Source organism: Ambystoma mexicanum, chromosome 1q (genome assembly GCF_040938575.1).
Source record: "Ambystoma mexicanum isolate Mex_15411 chromosome 1q, UKY_AmexF1_1, whole genome shotgun sequence".
Classification (NCBI taxonomy): domain Eukaryota; kingdom Metazoa; phylum Chordata; class Amphibia; order Caudata; family Ambystomatidae; genus Ambystoma; species Ambystoma mexicanum.
Genome location: NC_090922.1, coordinates 916,703,352 through 916,720,172, shown reverse-complemented (window position 1 = coordinate 916,720,172; position 16,821 = coordinate 916,703,352).

The following is a 16,821-nucleotide window of genomic DNA, read 5'->3' as shown; positions in this document are numbered from 1 at the left end:
ACAGAATCTCTCTTATGACAAAATCAAACGCCGAAGTCATGTCCAGTGATGCTGTACATAGTTGACCTGTTCAATCATGCTTAACTCTATCTAGTAGGTGAGCCATTATCGTTGCATTAATTGATGTCCCTATCTTTTTACGAAATCCCACTTGAAAGCGTGATATAATGGCACAGTGTTGAATGATATTCTCCACGTTTTTCAAAATTAGAATAGAGTAGATCTTTGAAGAAGCATCGGTAAGCATTATCGGCCTATAATTTGAGGCATCAATAGGTTCGCCTTTTTTGAAAATTGGCACTATGAGGGTCTGAAACCATGTATTAGGAATACAATTATTGCAGAATATTGGGTCAAATTTAACTTTGAGGATGGTAGCCAAGGATAGGATCCTTTTTTATGACACAATATGGAACGACATTTGGGCCAACTGCTCTTGATGAATTTAGTTTTCTTTTTTGCCCAGACAATATCATCTTTGTCCCAAGGACACAGACCCAGTAAATAAAATCCCTCACAAGGATCATTAGTTGTAATGAATGATAAAGGCAATTGATATTTACTGGTAAAGTATTTTACCCACACTGCCTCAGTAATGGAGGAGTCAGAGTTCACTTTAACTTTCCCAATGATTGATTTCCCAGAAGACCAAAAGGGTTTGCTATTTTGATTACATAGATTTGTAATCATAGCCTGATTGTCACCTAGATATATTTCAATTTTCAAAGACTTAACTAGATTTCTGTGGGTTTGGCAAATACATATTTTCCCTTCTAGATATTGAATATCAGAGAGAGATTGAGTTTGCAAGCTTATCATTTTGCTGTTTTTGAGTTGTTTTGACTCTGCCACTAATTTATTATAGGCATGACTCTCGGGTTTACTGTTTGTATGCTTAACATGGCGAACACAAATGTTGAGACATTTTATTACAATTTCAGTAATTGTGTCCATTCTTCCTTTACAAATTGGTTTATTTATGTTCAGCACATCAGGAATTTGGAGATTATTCCTCAACAGGTTCATGAATATATTACTAATGCTATTATTCCATCTGAGTGAGAGACCAGATTGTTTTACCTCTAAAAATGCTATTGCTGAATTAATCTCCAAGACTGGAGTTTTTTTAAAGGATTTACATTGTAGGATCATGTGGTCTCCTAACGCTGGATCTGAAATATTCATTCTCCCGCACTTAGCTCTAATTTAAGCGAAGACAGAGAAATAATCAATCCTGGATTTTGCACTGCCCCTTGACCAGGTATATGTTAAAGTCTCTTTATCTGCTTCCAACTGTCATTCGTCCCATTCAGAAAAAAAGGTGTCCCAATCCCGCCCACTAGAGTCGTTTGTTGAACCTATCTTATGCATTTCAATATAGTTGATCTACCATGAACCCTCTAAGCAATTGCAATTAAAGTCCCCTCCTATGATTATTGCACCACTAGAATGGTTAATCGACCAATCCGTAAGGATTAAGGTCATTTTGGACAGTAAAACTGACAACTTGAATTTAACCGGATTCCAAAACAAATTTACAACCAGGTGAGTGGTTTCCACTTCATATGCCAAAGTCAACTCAACCGCTAACAGGTCAACAGAGGAATGGATTATTTGTGTTTTGGTGTTGATACCCCTGTCAATCGCAATAGCTAACCCCTCACTAGGACGACCTTCTAGTGCTTTCTTTGCGGGAAATGTGAAAGTTTCATTACCACTGAGCTGAAATTCCTTTACTGCCATAGTCTCTTGAAAAAGCATAATCATTGCTTTGATGGAAAGCGCTGGATCATAGAACCATGAATTTGTGTACTTTAGGCCACATACGTTCTATGACATTAAAGTGATCAATTAAATGCTAGTGCTGCAACATTCTTTGCTGGAAAGTCATGAATGTTCTTATTGCTGACTCCACCCAGGACCAGTCATGAGCATTTTTGGCGTGGGTGGAACGCTGAGCTCATACCTGTGATGTTACTTTCATTCAGCTGTAAGCTGTTTTCGTTAACAAGAGCTTTTGCATGGAGTACTACAAATTTAATAGCATCTTCCATGGAATTCATTATGTGGGGCTTATACCTCAGAGTCAAGAGATCATTGTGTTGTTCCCAGATGAGCTTTGATATTATAATTGTATGGAACTCACAGATCATGCAATTGTTATTTGTCTGTGGTTAGAAGGTTACATTTCTGATTTGAATGGCAATAGTTGTATTAATGGGGGTTGAGTTAGGGGAATATCATTTTTGATACAATTTGTTCTCTGAGGAGTAGTAATGTTAGCCTGAATCTCAAGAGTATTTGTTGTGGGTAAGGTTCTGAGGGTAATTTGATTAACGGATTCTGAATTGGGCACCTGGACTACCACCCCTCCTCGAGTTCTTTTGGACTTTGAAGGAAAAATGTTGTCATTTTAATTTGCTCATATCACTATTTAAAACGTGAGCTGGTAAGGTCATTGCATCGACCTCCAAATCCTTAGTTGTGTTAGCTACAGAAGTTATAGCCAGATTGTAGGTGAAATTCACAGAGGTTGGATCCTGCAGTTCAGTTTGGGTTTGTGTAGATGAACCACTCAGGGTACCGTAAGATCATTGCATGTTTGTGTGTTGCTTCCCATTCAATTGTTCTTGCTTATTATTCAAACCAATTATGTCACCCACCTCAGTCAGATTAAAAATGTTTTTGACTGCTGAATTATGACCCGCAATTTTGATTGTTTGTATCTTTTTAGTTTTTTCGTCACACTGCTGTTAATGTTCTTAATAGCCTGTCTTTTAGCCCTATTCTCTTAACATCTTGTTCTCTGAGAGCTTAATGCCATATAGACAGGAGATTGCGGGGACACAAGTTGGGGTGAAGTGCTCTTTAGGTACTTCTGTACTATAAAACTGTGAGATTGCTCAATAATGTCTGTCAATGGTGTAGGACTATCAGGTGATAGATTGTCCTCATACTCAGTTCTTTGTTCTAATGGAGACTACATTAACACTGAATCCATACCACCACCCATGGCACAAGAAAGAGTTTTGATATTTTCTTCTATTGTAGGGATCTTAGCCACATTAGTATTTACTGTGTCCCATATGTCTTCTCCAACTTCCTGTCACTGTGTGCAGAGTTCTTACCCTCTCTAACAATCATACCCCTGGCTGCACCGTACTCTTGTTTGCATGTAATGGAGAAGTCTGGGAAGCCTGTGAGATACAAACAGGAGAGTGGATTTTTTGTTATCCCACAACTCTGTCTGAGTAGCTGTAGTAATACCATACAACTATGTTTTTTCTTTTATTTGTGAGTAGTTTGTTTGAGTTCCACAAGCCAATATGAACGTATCTAACATATTCATTTTAGCAAGGATCTCTGATAAAGAGGATTTAACCTCACATACTTCATAATGCGCAATGTCATGACCTTTCTCCAGCAAATTCTGAATTCTGATGGTCACTGGAAAGGAGTAGGTGTCAGTAAAAGTGGAGTCTTGAGGGGTGCTATTATTAGCCTAAGGTGTGTATAGAAGGGCCCTACAAATCAAACCAGATTAGAAGGACCTGTGGAGAGCTAGGGATTTCATTCAAGCCACAATAGAAATAGGGCTCTCATTTTGTGATGTTGGAGATTGTTTATTTAAATTTCCAAATTTAGTAATAGTATGACAACATTTATTTAGTGATTTGTTTGTGTATATCTCCTTCAGATTAGTCAATGACGCATTGGCTTTGTAGTACAGACATACTTCATCTATAACCTGCAGCAACATTGCCATGGTGTTGGTGGTCCTAAAGATAATCTCACACGCTTACCTAACTCAGCCCCAGGACAACAGGTGCTAGTATTGAGACATCGGACATTAAATTATTGTCCCCGCAATTCAATAAATCTTTTAGGGTCCACATGTGCTAAGGAACAGGAAGCGTTACCAGCTTGTGACTGTACTTGGAGAGTACAATTTTGAGTCTTTAATTCTAGTTGCTTAATATTCCGTTTGGCCTGTTCAGTTGCAGCCTCATGATGAATCTCCAACTGATTCAAGTCCTGTTCAATTTCTTCATATTTAGAATTAATATCTTCAAAATTTGCACCTACAATTTCTATTTTGGGTTGCTTCAACTCAACACACAACCTGAGTTCTTCCACTTGGCTTTCTGTTGTTATAGGTTCAGATGATGTGCTAGGCATGTGATGCGCGTGATAAATCATTGTAAGTGTAGATGAGGTTGCGGTAAAAAGCACTTATCACTTCTCAACCCGACAACCCCAAGTCTTACATAATTAGGGAGGTTTGAATAGCTCTCTATTAGAGTCCACGAAAAAGATTCCCAATAGGCAAGATTTTACTCCACCAGATCGAATTTTTCACATACACCTGGGCCCAAGAGCACTTATGCAAAATGTATCGGTTTGACTGCACCCCAGGCTGCGGCTCAAAGGATCAACGTCCAGCAGTGACCACCACCCAATGAGGCAGTTAAATTGTTCAAAATAGGCCAATAACAGTTATATGAATGTAAAAAGTGTTGGGAAGGAGAGGGTCCTGTCCCATTCCCCTCGCCTTTCCTGTGGTAAATAGATAACGTGTAGACCAAGGGGGGAGACACCTACGCCAAGGTACATCTCCTCATAACATAACATAGAGACTTAAACGAATAATATAGCTCATTCCCCCAATAACTGACACCATTTTGTATTAGACCAGACACCATCTTTTTACTAGGCCCGAAAAATCATCCCTCTGCAGCTCGCAGCTCGCAGCCCTCCTCTCCCCATCATCTCTCACAGAAGGGCCAAGACATCACCACCCCAGAACTGCTTCATGCGAGCCTTGCTCTCACCGAAGTCCAGCCATGTATTGTTGCAATTGTTTACCATCTTTTCCGCAGAATGTGCTCTCTGCAGAGCGTGATTCCGAAGCAGGCTCCAGCAAAAGTGCCCGTCCATCTCCACTAAACTGCCTGTGCCCTCTCAACCCCCCCCCCACACCAGGCCAAGGTCGACCAGCCCCGACCCCCTATCCCTTTCATGGTGATACACATCTGACACCCTTGCCTTGACCATTCCAGGACACCCACCAAAGCCCTAATCTTGCACAGAATATTCTCCCCAAAGCAACACAAATCTGTTCTAGCACCAGGGAAAGTAAACAGTAGATCAAACCCCCAGGGGGAGATACCTGGGAGTGAGAACCTCTGTATCAATGAAGACCTGAATGTAGCGGTCGGAATGCTAATATATTAGTCAATTTTCTAAAGGTACCACATTCATGCAATGATCTAATGTTCATCGTTATTTCTGAATGATCAGTTCCTTTTGTTTAACGTAGACAGTTCTCAATGTATCACATTTGTCCTGACCTTCATCGCAGAGATGAGCCCAGCTGACCATATGCACCCGGATAGGTGGGGAATCAGCTACCAATGGAACCCAGGCATCCCATATGCAGCTGGGTGTAGTATATGTTTCCAGCCAACCGACTATGCCAATTGTGTCACCTATTTATTAGATCACTATGATGCTTGGTGCCTTTTTAATGTGCTAACCATGCACTTTTTGGCAGAGTGCTCTCGAGCAGCAGAGTTCTTTGGTGGCATTTTTATTATATAAACTTTGTTATCCTTGCAACTCATCTCTTGGTCTCATTCCCTGATGGTGTCTTATCTTTACTTTTGCATTTTTATGAGGACACAATTATGAGTGGGTGCCTTCAAAAGTATGAATTTAACAGCACCTCAGGCCCGCTCAAAGGATCTACGCCCAACATTCACCGCCACGCAAAATAGGCCAACAACAGTTCTAAAAAATTCAGAATTCCTTTTAATATTCTCCAACTTGGCCAAATACCATAATAATAAATAGCACAATAAGCTGCATAGAGAACTTCACCTATTTCGTTAAAAATGCATCATGCTAATATGTAGTCAGTTGTACTACAATATGGAATGAATCACAACATGAGTAGAAAGAAACGGTGCAGTAAGTTTACCTGCCTCTTAAGTTCATTCAAAGTTGCTAGTTATAATTTCGAACTAATTGCAAAATGCGATTCTACTTTCTAAAACACAGGCTATGGCAGGCTTTGGAGTTATATAAGTTATGACCACACCCCCCACACACCCATAAAAAACACTCCAGAAATGAGCTACGCAGTTATCAGTATTCCTAAGGTGACCAGTATAGTGCCTTTGTCTGAAAGCAAAGACTATTCAATTGTGCACCCCCTTGTTCAAGGGTGCAATAGCGTTCTTATCCACCAACGGAGAATAAAGATAGTCAATACGAGAGTCCTCTTGCCACATCGACACTAAACACATGTGGAATTGCAAAAAAGAGATGTGCCAAACAAACAAATTAATGGAACCCAGAATGTTTTTAGTGAAAGTAATGAAATGAAAAAGTTATCAAATCTGTTAGTAGTAGGTGAAAAAACTAAGATTTTTAGAAGAAAAGATAGCAAATCTAAATATGCTACTAATTTGAAAGAGAAGAATAAAGATATATATAGGAAAGGGTACCACTCTACAGTTTTTACAAATCTTTGGAGAAGTGTGAAACTACAATCTAGACATGTTGTAAAACGTGTTTTGCATACAAAACGTAGAAGTAATAATTAAAAAAGCTTTTCATATGAAAAAAAAATGTCCTTTTTTTGTATCATATAAATGTAAGAAATTACTTAAGGGAAGTACATCATTCCATAGAAATATAGAAACAGTTCATGTACTTGCATATGACAACTTTTGTGACGTGTTTGGTGGAGAATGGAAACTGTCACAATCCATGTCCCTGACCCCCTCAGGTATGACAGCCCCCTGGTAGCAGTGGGGCTAAAGCCCCTCACACTGGCCCCAAGGGCCTTAAAACTCCATCAGAAACATGCTGGAGTCAGTCCTGGCACCAGGCTCATTATCAGAAATAAAGCAATAACAGATTTGGACCTTAATCCAACATGGAGGCCTATTACACAGCTCAGTTCTTTAGAACCAAGCCATGCGGTCTAGTGTTTTGGGTGTGGCTGGGCCTGGAACTACTTGGCCTGGAACTACTTTACCTGGGCTATTTAAACCACACCCAAACAGCAGAGCACGCTTTGCGTTATTCTGCACTCCTGCGGCGTAACGCTCACCGTGTCCAGCTCCTGCTCATCTGCTTCTCCGGCAGCCCGATCCTGGAGCCCTAGACCCAGATTCCATTAATAACCTGGAAGAACAGGAACAGCATTAGCAAGCAAGAACACTTACCGGACTTGAATCCATCCTGCGCTTCGCTTACCTCACCCATCTCAGGAGTATGCTGCAACCTGAAAAGGTAAAAAAGCAAGTACATCATTAATAAGATTCCTTACCTGGGCAAGCAGAGAGTCCTGGCAGCACTCTGCACTTCTCTTACCTCGCTCATCTCTGGGTTTTTCCGCAATCTGCAAGGGAGAAGAAACAAGGTCAGCATTAACAAAGCACTTACCTGGGCAAGCAGTGCTTCCATCGCTCATCACTCCGGAACATCACTGCAACCTCTACAAAGAAGAGAATAGAACACAGGTTATCAATTAACACCAATAAACAGCGCAGTGCTCCGTGCATCAATAACTCACCGTGGTCTTCGCCCTCATCGCGGTAACTCCAAGATCGCAACCATCCCTGTGAAAACAAAAAGAGACATTGATAGGGAACAGCGTAGTGGAGCAAAATGCCGAGAAGACAGAGAAAACAGAGGAAAAGAGAGACAGAATAAAGACAGAAAAGACATTATAACTCACCTGGAAGACAGCAAGCATAGTCGGAGTCACAGCCAGTCTGGACCCGACATAAGGGCACATGGACCAGTGAAGCAACTAGGTCCACGGAACACCCGCACCAACCATGTGCCCCTGAACAGAGACGCAGGACAGAGGGTTCAACGCACAAAAACCTAAGGTGAGCAATAACCCCAAGGGAGGGGATTTGGACCAGAGGGAGGTGGGAGTCCACCCATCACAGAACCATTATCTTAACCCTCCATTCTCCTGTTATAGGTGCTACCCAATGTCTGGCACTGAACCAAGCAGAGAGGGGTCTGGGATAGCGCTTAGACCTCCATCCAGTATCGTGTGGCACCCCCGTGGATATCAGGTCAGCGTAACAGAAACATACTTCTTATACAGAAAGATTTTTTATGGTGAGAGTTACATTCAAGGAAAGAATTTGCCTATTGCTATTGATTTTAGCAGGTGTAGCTATGAAGTCCAAAACAGTGTGATTTCTAATAAAAAAATAAATGGTAAGGTCTGATCATACAGAAATTGAAAGTCTTGGTCAGTATAGAATAAAACCTAAAAAGCAAAGTGAGCGATGGATGCACAATTTCATGTGCAATAATGATATGTTTTCTTGTCAAGCCTTAAAGAGATTTTTGCAAGTTTTGCACAAAAATAATGTTCAAAGACAAATGAAGATGCTACAGAGAATAGATGACTGCGAAGTTCATGAAAAAACAGAACTTATCATCACTCTCTAGCTTGTCTTGATAAAACTAGATGTAATAATCAGTTTCATCATATACGGATGCTGGCTGCACATCATACTGAAATGAGATACCTTCTAGTTAAACTACATGAGTGCAAAACACCAAGTTTGCCTCTTGCACTTTTAAATCAACACGTTTGAATGGAATTGTAGAAAGTTTAGTTTCTACACTGCAAATGGTAAATATAATGTATTTAAAAGATTATGGGCCTCATTACGACCCTGGCGGTAAGTGAAAAACGATGGCGGTAAATGATTACCGCCATCGTTTTCCGCCAGGTCCGATCCTGACCCGTGACCGTTAACTACGATGCCATTAGCGGCATCGTAGTTAACGCTGCGCTAACTGCTCCAAGGACGCGCGCACGCGACCTCCCACACCGTAATTACGCCATGGCGGAAAGGCACGCGAATGCTGACCCAAGCGGACATGCACCTAACGCCATCACCCAGCCCGTTAAGTTCCTGACCGCCATGGCGCTAATTGCGCCATCGCGAAGCAACCGTAAATGGCCATGTAAAGTGAATCCAGCTGCCACAGGTGCACAGGAACAGCACAGGTGGAGGCAATACAGACTTAGGAAGTACAAAAAGAGCACACCCCACCCCTTCCCACACCCAGTCACACTCCACAATGATACCAATAGGACTAGCAACGTTGGGACTGGAGGACCTGATAGCAATGCAAGTGCTACTACAACAACAACAACAACAACAGGCAGCACAGAGGAGACGCAGGAGGAGAAGGAGGGCAAGGCAGGGCCAGCAAGCCCCACCAGCACAGCCAGTGCCACCACACAGGCAGCCCCCAATCCCACGCATCAGAGCCAGTCCATTCAACCTCACTGCTGAGCAGATCCACACCATGTACCGTTTGGACCGGGACACCATCACCGCCATAGTAGACATGACACACAACGACATCGTCAGCATGATAGAAACACCAACCGCCATCCCACCCCTACTGAAGGTAGTGTCTGTACTCCACTTCCTGGCCACAGGCACCTACCAGCACACAGTGGGGCACTTGCATGGCATTTCACAACCATTATTCTCACGTACGCTCATCCAAGTGCTCGATGCCCTCCTCAAGCACACAGACGACCACATCTCATTACCACGCACTGCCCAGGAGATTGCAAACACCAAAGTGGGTTTCCATGCACTAGCCGGCATACCTGGTTGCATTGGTGCCATCGACTGCACCCATGTTGAATTGGTAGTTCCACGTGCCATGGAGGTACCGTACCGCAACCGGAAACAATTCCACTCAATCAATGTGCAAATGGTCTGTGACTACAACAAGATCATCACACATTGTTGTGCCCGATTCCCCGGATCAACCCATGATTCAATGGTCCTGAGGAACTCCACAATACCACGCTACATGGAGCAACATGCAGGCCCACGATCCTGGCTACTCGGTGAGTCTAATGTCATGACCATGGGAATGTGAAGTGGGTAGGTGAACGACGTACCAATGCATACTCCACCTGGCTGAAAGGGGGGGGAATGATGCATACTCCACGTGGCTGAAAGGGGGGGGGATGATGCATACTCCACCTGTCTGAAACGGGGGGTGATGCATACTCCACCTGGCTGAAAGGAGGGGGGAATGATGTATACTCCACCTGCCTGTGAGTAGCAGAGGCAACGGAGCCAGATCATACCCTAAAGCAACCCAAACTACACCCAACACCAGTAAACCCAATACCTGATGTATGCAGCCCTTCCATGTGAATGAGGTTGTGTCCCAACCATGACACAACCATCTGCAAGTGCATTGTACCAATTCAGACCACATTGACTACAACGAAATGCACCTACATGCACATCAACAAACACCATCAACCAAAAGGCCTGTCCCCCATAACTACGCACGAAGTAGGCACATGACGGACAGAAACATCAACACACCATTACACAGACAGCAGGGCGCCCAAAATGTCCCTATCAACATCAGTATTGCTCACTGGGGTCATGATGAGGCCGACAGCAATGTTGCAATGATGTGAGCATTGACATCACAGGACACGTGCCAGGCCCCCAAAACAAACAGCATGAACGAACACAGTGGATGGGCACTCACAAGGCACTCGAGCCCTCTGCATACATTGGTTGATGGCATGCAAAACAGGCCATGAGAGCCATGAGCATATACAGGTCGCATAGTGTGAATCAATTAGTGCATTTAGAAGTGGTTCAAAGTAACATTTTGATGCAAGCCATGGTGGCACATCATGTTCTGAATTAGACGTCATGACTGACACATGCATTCTCGCCCACATACAGGTGATGCAGGCTATCCCCTGAAGAGGTGGCTCCTTACACCAGTCCGGAACCCACAGAACCAGCACGAGGAGGACTTCAACCGTGCACATACACGTACCCGTGTGGTCTTTGAGCAGGCATTCGGCCTATTGAAAGCATGGTTTCGCTGCCTCAGCAGGTCTGGTGGTGCACTCCTGTACCGCCATGAGAAGGTGGCAAAGATGGTCATGGCATGTGTCATGCTACACAATATGTGCATCAGATGAAATGTGCCCCTGCCCCCTGACGCAGAAATGCAACCACCTGACGATGAGGATGAGGAGGGTGCAGATGGGGCCACACCTCATGGAGGAGACGATGCACAGGAGGGGGTGAAATGCGTCAAGATATCATCACCCAATGCTTCTAGCACACACGGCTGGTGTGTATCACATGGAGATGGCATTTGGGGCACTGTGTGTCTCTGGGACATGCACACTGTGGACTGTACACCAATAAAGCACACATACGCTATGAAAATGTCCACACATGTGATTTGGGAAAAAGGAAAATGTGTATTTCAATAGTAAATTGTCGTGCAACACCCCCACCCCCTCCCCTCTCCCCCTGAACACCCCAACACACCCCCTCCCCCTGAACACCCCAACATACCCCCTCCCCATCCCCCCTCCCCCTGAACACCCCAACACACCCCCTCCCCCTTTAACACCCCAACACACCCCCTCCCCCCTGAATAGCCCAACACACCCCCTCCCCCCTCACCCCTCCCCCCTGAACACCCCAACATACCCCCTCCCCCCTCCCCCCTGAACACCCCAACACACACCCTGTGAGTGGCTAAAGATGCCTGTGACAGTGGGCACACGCTATTACATGCCCCCTCTCCCGGCCCCCGGGGCACCCCTGCCTGTGGAGCACGGGTTCCGTCCTGATCGTCGGACAGGGCTGCTCTGGGCAGAACTTGCAGTGGAGGATGTCCCTGGCTGCTCACGGGTACACATGTCCTGAAGGGTGTGGGACAGCTCTGTGAGCACACGGCGCATGGCTGCAAGTTCCCCGCAAATGTCCCTTGAGGTGGACTTCATGCAGCCCTTAGGGTCTCCGTACTGCGCTCTATTTCGGCCCTTAGGGTCTCCGTGGATTTTTCTATGGCTGCCCTAGCCCCCCCACATTCCGCAGCATGCTCATTGAGGAGCGTGGACAGTTGTTGCTGTCGTAAAACAATCTCCTCAAGGGAAATGTCACTCTGCTGGGCCATGCCCATTCCAGATGGTGTGGCGAAGGGGCTGCTCACCTCCTGGAGACTTTCTGCAGGGCATGGGGTGGGAGGCCAGTCCCCTTCTCCTGCATCCCCTGTGTGGGCTTCTCCTGGGGGCTGCCCCCGTACAGACAGGGAGAATGAAGCTGCTCAGTGGGGCGTCCTACATCGGGCTCATCGGTGTCAGTGTCTGAGCATGCTGCTATGGCAGCAGTTTCCCCTATGCTGCTGCTCCCTGCAGAAACGGTGCCTTCAGTGGCCAAGATTGTGGGGACGTGTGGTGCTGCAGGTGCTGGCATGCTGCCTGCTGGGGTGCCTGTTGGGGGGCCGTCCTGTGTGCTGGCAAATGATTCTGCCTGCTGCGATGTCTTCCTCACTTCAGCTGAGGTGGAGGGTCTATGCATGGTGGTCCTGGCCCTCTTGGCTGCTTTTGAGGCAGGGGTGTCCTCATCCTCGTGGTTGGATTTGGAGCCTGTGGTGGGGCAAAGGAGGGATAGCGTTATTGATGGGTCTGCGGACATTGGAATGGCAATGATTCACCAGATTTTGGTTACTAGATGAAGCACATTTGAGGCAGGGGCATGCAGGTTGTCTCCTTTCTGTGTGGATGATGGATGGAGGTATGTGGGTGTCTGCAGTTAGGGTGTGCATGCTACATGTGTACAGGGTGGAGGTCGCATGTGGCTGTGGGCAGTGTCCAGCTGATATGTTGCCTTTACACCCTAGGGCAACATTGTGCTACACATTAATGGACGTCACTGACTATAGCATGTCTTGATTTAGGGCACCTACCTTCATCACCTGATGTCGGCGCTCCTCTTTCCATCCCTCCTACGCCTTCGATGCTTTCCATGCCTATTGTGCTGGCACATATTTCCTCCCAGGGTTGGAGTTTTATTGGGGAGTCAGCTCCTCCCCCGGTAGCCTGGGCCAGGTTGCGATCGGCAGAGATGATGCTTCGGACACGGAGCCTCAAGTCATCCCACCGCTTCCTGCACTGCTGTGGGTTGCGGGGTATGGTCCCCACTGCGCTGACGCGCAGTGCCACCATGGCCCATATGGCTTTTCTTTTGGCAATCGCTGCCCTGGTCATTTCGGTGGAGAACACCACCGCCGCATTGTCCTGGAGTGTCTCCGCCAGCATGCTTAGTTCCTCACGCGAGAAGCGTTCCTGGGGCTGCCGATCGCATGCCTTCTTAACGACTTTGGGCATTTTTAGCTAGGTATTTGGGTGTGTGATGGGTTTGGATGGGTCTCAGGGTCAGATGTGGTATGGTTGGGGAGGGTGGCAATGGATTGTGTTTTTAAAGATGGCCGCTGTGCTCTTTCCCGTTCCGCCGCGATGGCGCTACTTCCGCTTCCGCTTATTTCCGGGGACCGCTAATTGCGGTCACCGCTAATTGCGGTGACCGCTAAAATGGGTGGCGGTAGTGCACCTTGCGCAGCGTACGATGCCGGTAGGGGACGTTTTGGGGTCTTTCACGCCATCGCGTTCTTGACATTACCGCCATGGCGTAATGCTCGTGCGCGATGGGTCGGAATGAGCCGCATTTTACGGCATCCGGCCATTGCGTTAACGTTAATTATGCCATGGCGGTAATGTTCGGTACTTACCGCCAGGGTCGTAATGAGGCCCTATGTGTATGTAGATGAAACACTTACAGGAAGTGAAAATGCAGATTTTTTTGTTTTAGTAAATGTTGTTGCCACAAAAGATAAGAACATTTGCCAACATCTTACAGATATTGGAAAGGTGAAAAAAAATGCTGTTTCTACTGGAGCACAATGATTTATACTATGTCAGTGTCACTGTACCAGACTTGTCTATGCTTGATGTTGAGTAAACAAACAAAAGCATTGAAGGTCAGTTCCAATGTTTATCTGTTGCAGAAGGAGTAGTTTGTATGAACATTACACTATTCACCCTCTACACTCATGTGAAGACATAGATGACAGTTTAGAATTGTATCAAATGAAAGCAACGGAAGGTGCTCCAATCAGTTTCTGGGAAAAGACATTAGAATCTTGTTGTTTCCCTATGCTTGTTCCTACTGGTAGAGGGGTCAGTTTGGATGATCGGAAGGTTTGAATTTCTTCTTCAGAATATTGATGTACTAGAATGTATTTTGAAGAATCACAATTCTGCACCAATGTTGAATATATTTGTCACTTATCGTATGAAAGTGATTTTCAACATTATGTTATGGTGTTGCTCAAACACATCAGAACAGAACTAGATTTCAAAATCTTTCTGCATGTGAGAAGCTGCAACAGGTGAAAGAAAATAATTAAGTTTAAGATTGTAAACGTATCAATATTCTTGCTACAATGAGAGGAACCAAGGAATATTGGTACAGGAGGCACTCCAAGGTTAGATGCATGATCATAAACCTGGGCTCTCCAACTTGGTTTGTAACTTTAAGTTGCACTGAGTATGGTTGGAATGATCTTGTAGAGTGGATTTGTGAAAGTAATCCACAGAAAGAAGACATAGAACTCATGACACCAGGAGAATTGTATTCCATGGACCCTGTATGTGTATCGCCGTTCTTTCATCACAGATTTTTAGCCATGTCACTCGTGATATGTAATAAAGGAAATTATCCACTAGGCACTGTGGAACATTTCTTTTGGATGGAAGAGTAATACGCACGTGGAGCTCCACATATGCAAATGCTGTTGTGGATTGAAGAGGCTCCTTGGTTTGGGAGAGAAATTGATAGATGTGTGATGGAGTTCATAGAAACATATGTTACTAGTTCCATTCCTGGTCAGCATGTGAATGCTGATATACGGAACAAGGTGGAAAGATTTCAAAGGCACTCATGTGGAAAGTACTTTCAGAGAAAATACAAAAGTAAAGTCAAGTACTACACTCAGTGCAGATTTGGTTTTCCAAGGCCTGTGACACCAGTTGTTCGAGTGAATAGTCTTAGATCATCATCTGTTCGACACCATGTTACTGGTAAATCACCAAGAATTACCTATTATTTTAAAAGAGATAAGGAATGCCACTTAATTAATTATCACAATCCTGTCATTGCTCAGTTTTGGAATGCAACTACTGATTTACAATATTTTACAGATGATACAACAGCTGTTGCTCTTTATGTTACAGCAGACATGACAACATCTGGAAAGAGCAATGAAGCTGGAGTATGCGCAGATTTATCCACAGCTAAAAGTCCAAGTCAGAAACTTGAACGCTTTGGTCTGAAGATGCTCTCACATAGAGAGTGTGGTAGCTACAAAGCTGCAGATTGGCTGACTAGTTTGCTTCTCTATGGACATAGCATTAATGTACTTTGGTTAAGTCTTGGCCCAACTAGGACTAGAAATCGGGTACTGAAGCCTTTGAGTGAAATTCAGCAGTTAGCTAGTACCAGACAGTACAAAGATTTTGAAAACCAACTTTATTGATACATATTATCCAAATTGATATATAGAGTTGGAGGATCTTGTTTACCTGAAGTAGCAGAACGCTACTCAGATCGAAATATTGAAGCAAACAGTGAAAGAGGACGGTTTAAAGTACATGAAAATACTTGTCTAGTGAGACATGAGAATGCAAGTCTCATCAACACATGTCTTGCCAAACTGCCGAGAAAAATGAATCATTTCATGTTTGTCTTTTGCAGTTGTTATTCCCATGGTTTGCAGAGAGTGATTTTATTGGAAGTTTTTAAACTTTTAAAGAATTATTTTTTGGCCCAAAAAGCTTAATTACATATCCCAAAATTGAGCAGCACTTGGAGTTACTGGAGAAAGAACGACATCAAGAAGAACTTTTGGCAGCTGCAGTGGCAAAAGAGACTCCTGAGCAAAGTCAACATTCTGCAGCAGGAAGACAAAATGTGGTTGTGAGCCAATTATTCAAACTGATGTTGAGCTTGGCATGGAAGAAGTAGAACGTGCAATGCAACAAACTAAAGTTGCAGATAAACATTATGATGAAATAGTAAACTTAATATAGAGCAAAAAAAAGTTTATAATATAAAATCAAAGATAGGTTCTTAAAAGGTTTACAGCATGACAATCATGAATATTCTTGTGTCCAATACAAACCTGTATTGTTGTATGTTAGTGGACAAGCAGGAACATGTACATCTTGTTTAATGCATGCATTAAGAACTATGATTCAAAATGTAACTGATTGAACTTTGTCATGTGTTGTAACAGCTCCAACAGGTTTTACAGCATTCAGTGTTGGAGGTGTTACTTTACATTGACTGTTGATGCTACCAGTGGAGCATGACAACAAACTAGAGTATCGAAAACTTGTATCAAGTGCAGCACAAGAAGTAGGAAAGGTTCTTAGAAAATAAAATACCTGATTATAGTTAAAGTAAGCATGATGTCTAACTTGATGCTAGCTTTCATTCACATGGGAATGCAGGAGATTTTGAAGACTGACTACAGCGTTTTATTTGGAGGTAAACATTTACTTGTTTTTGGAGACTTGTTACAATTAACTCCTGTGAAAGGTCAACCAGTTTTCAAAGTGCTGTAATTTAAGTATAGTCAAAAAACTATAGTAAGTATTGGTCATTTTAACCTGTGGAATTGTTTCAATTTATAGGAATTTAACATTATTATGATGAAATCTGCAGTCTTAGAGTATGCAGAAATGCTTAATGAGATTTGTATTGGTGTTCCTGAGGATAATGTGACAGTAGTACTAAAGGAGGGAAGAATGATTTCTAACATGTTTCATACAGAATGCAGTCTGATGTAATTTTCACTCTTCAGGAAAGAAAGATTTCTTGTGTTGCTTTGATGTGCACACTTGCAGAGTAT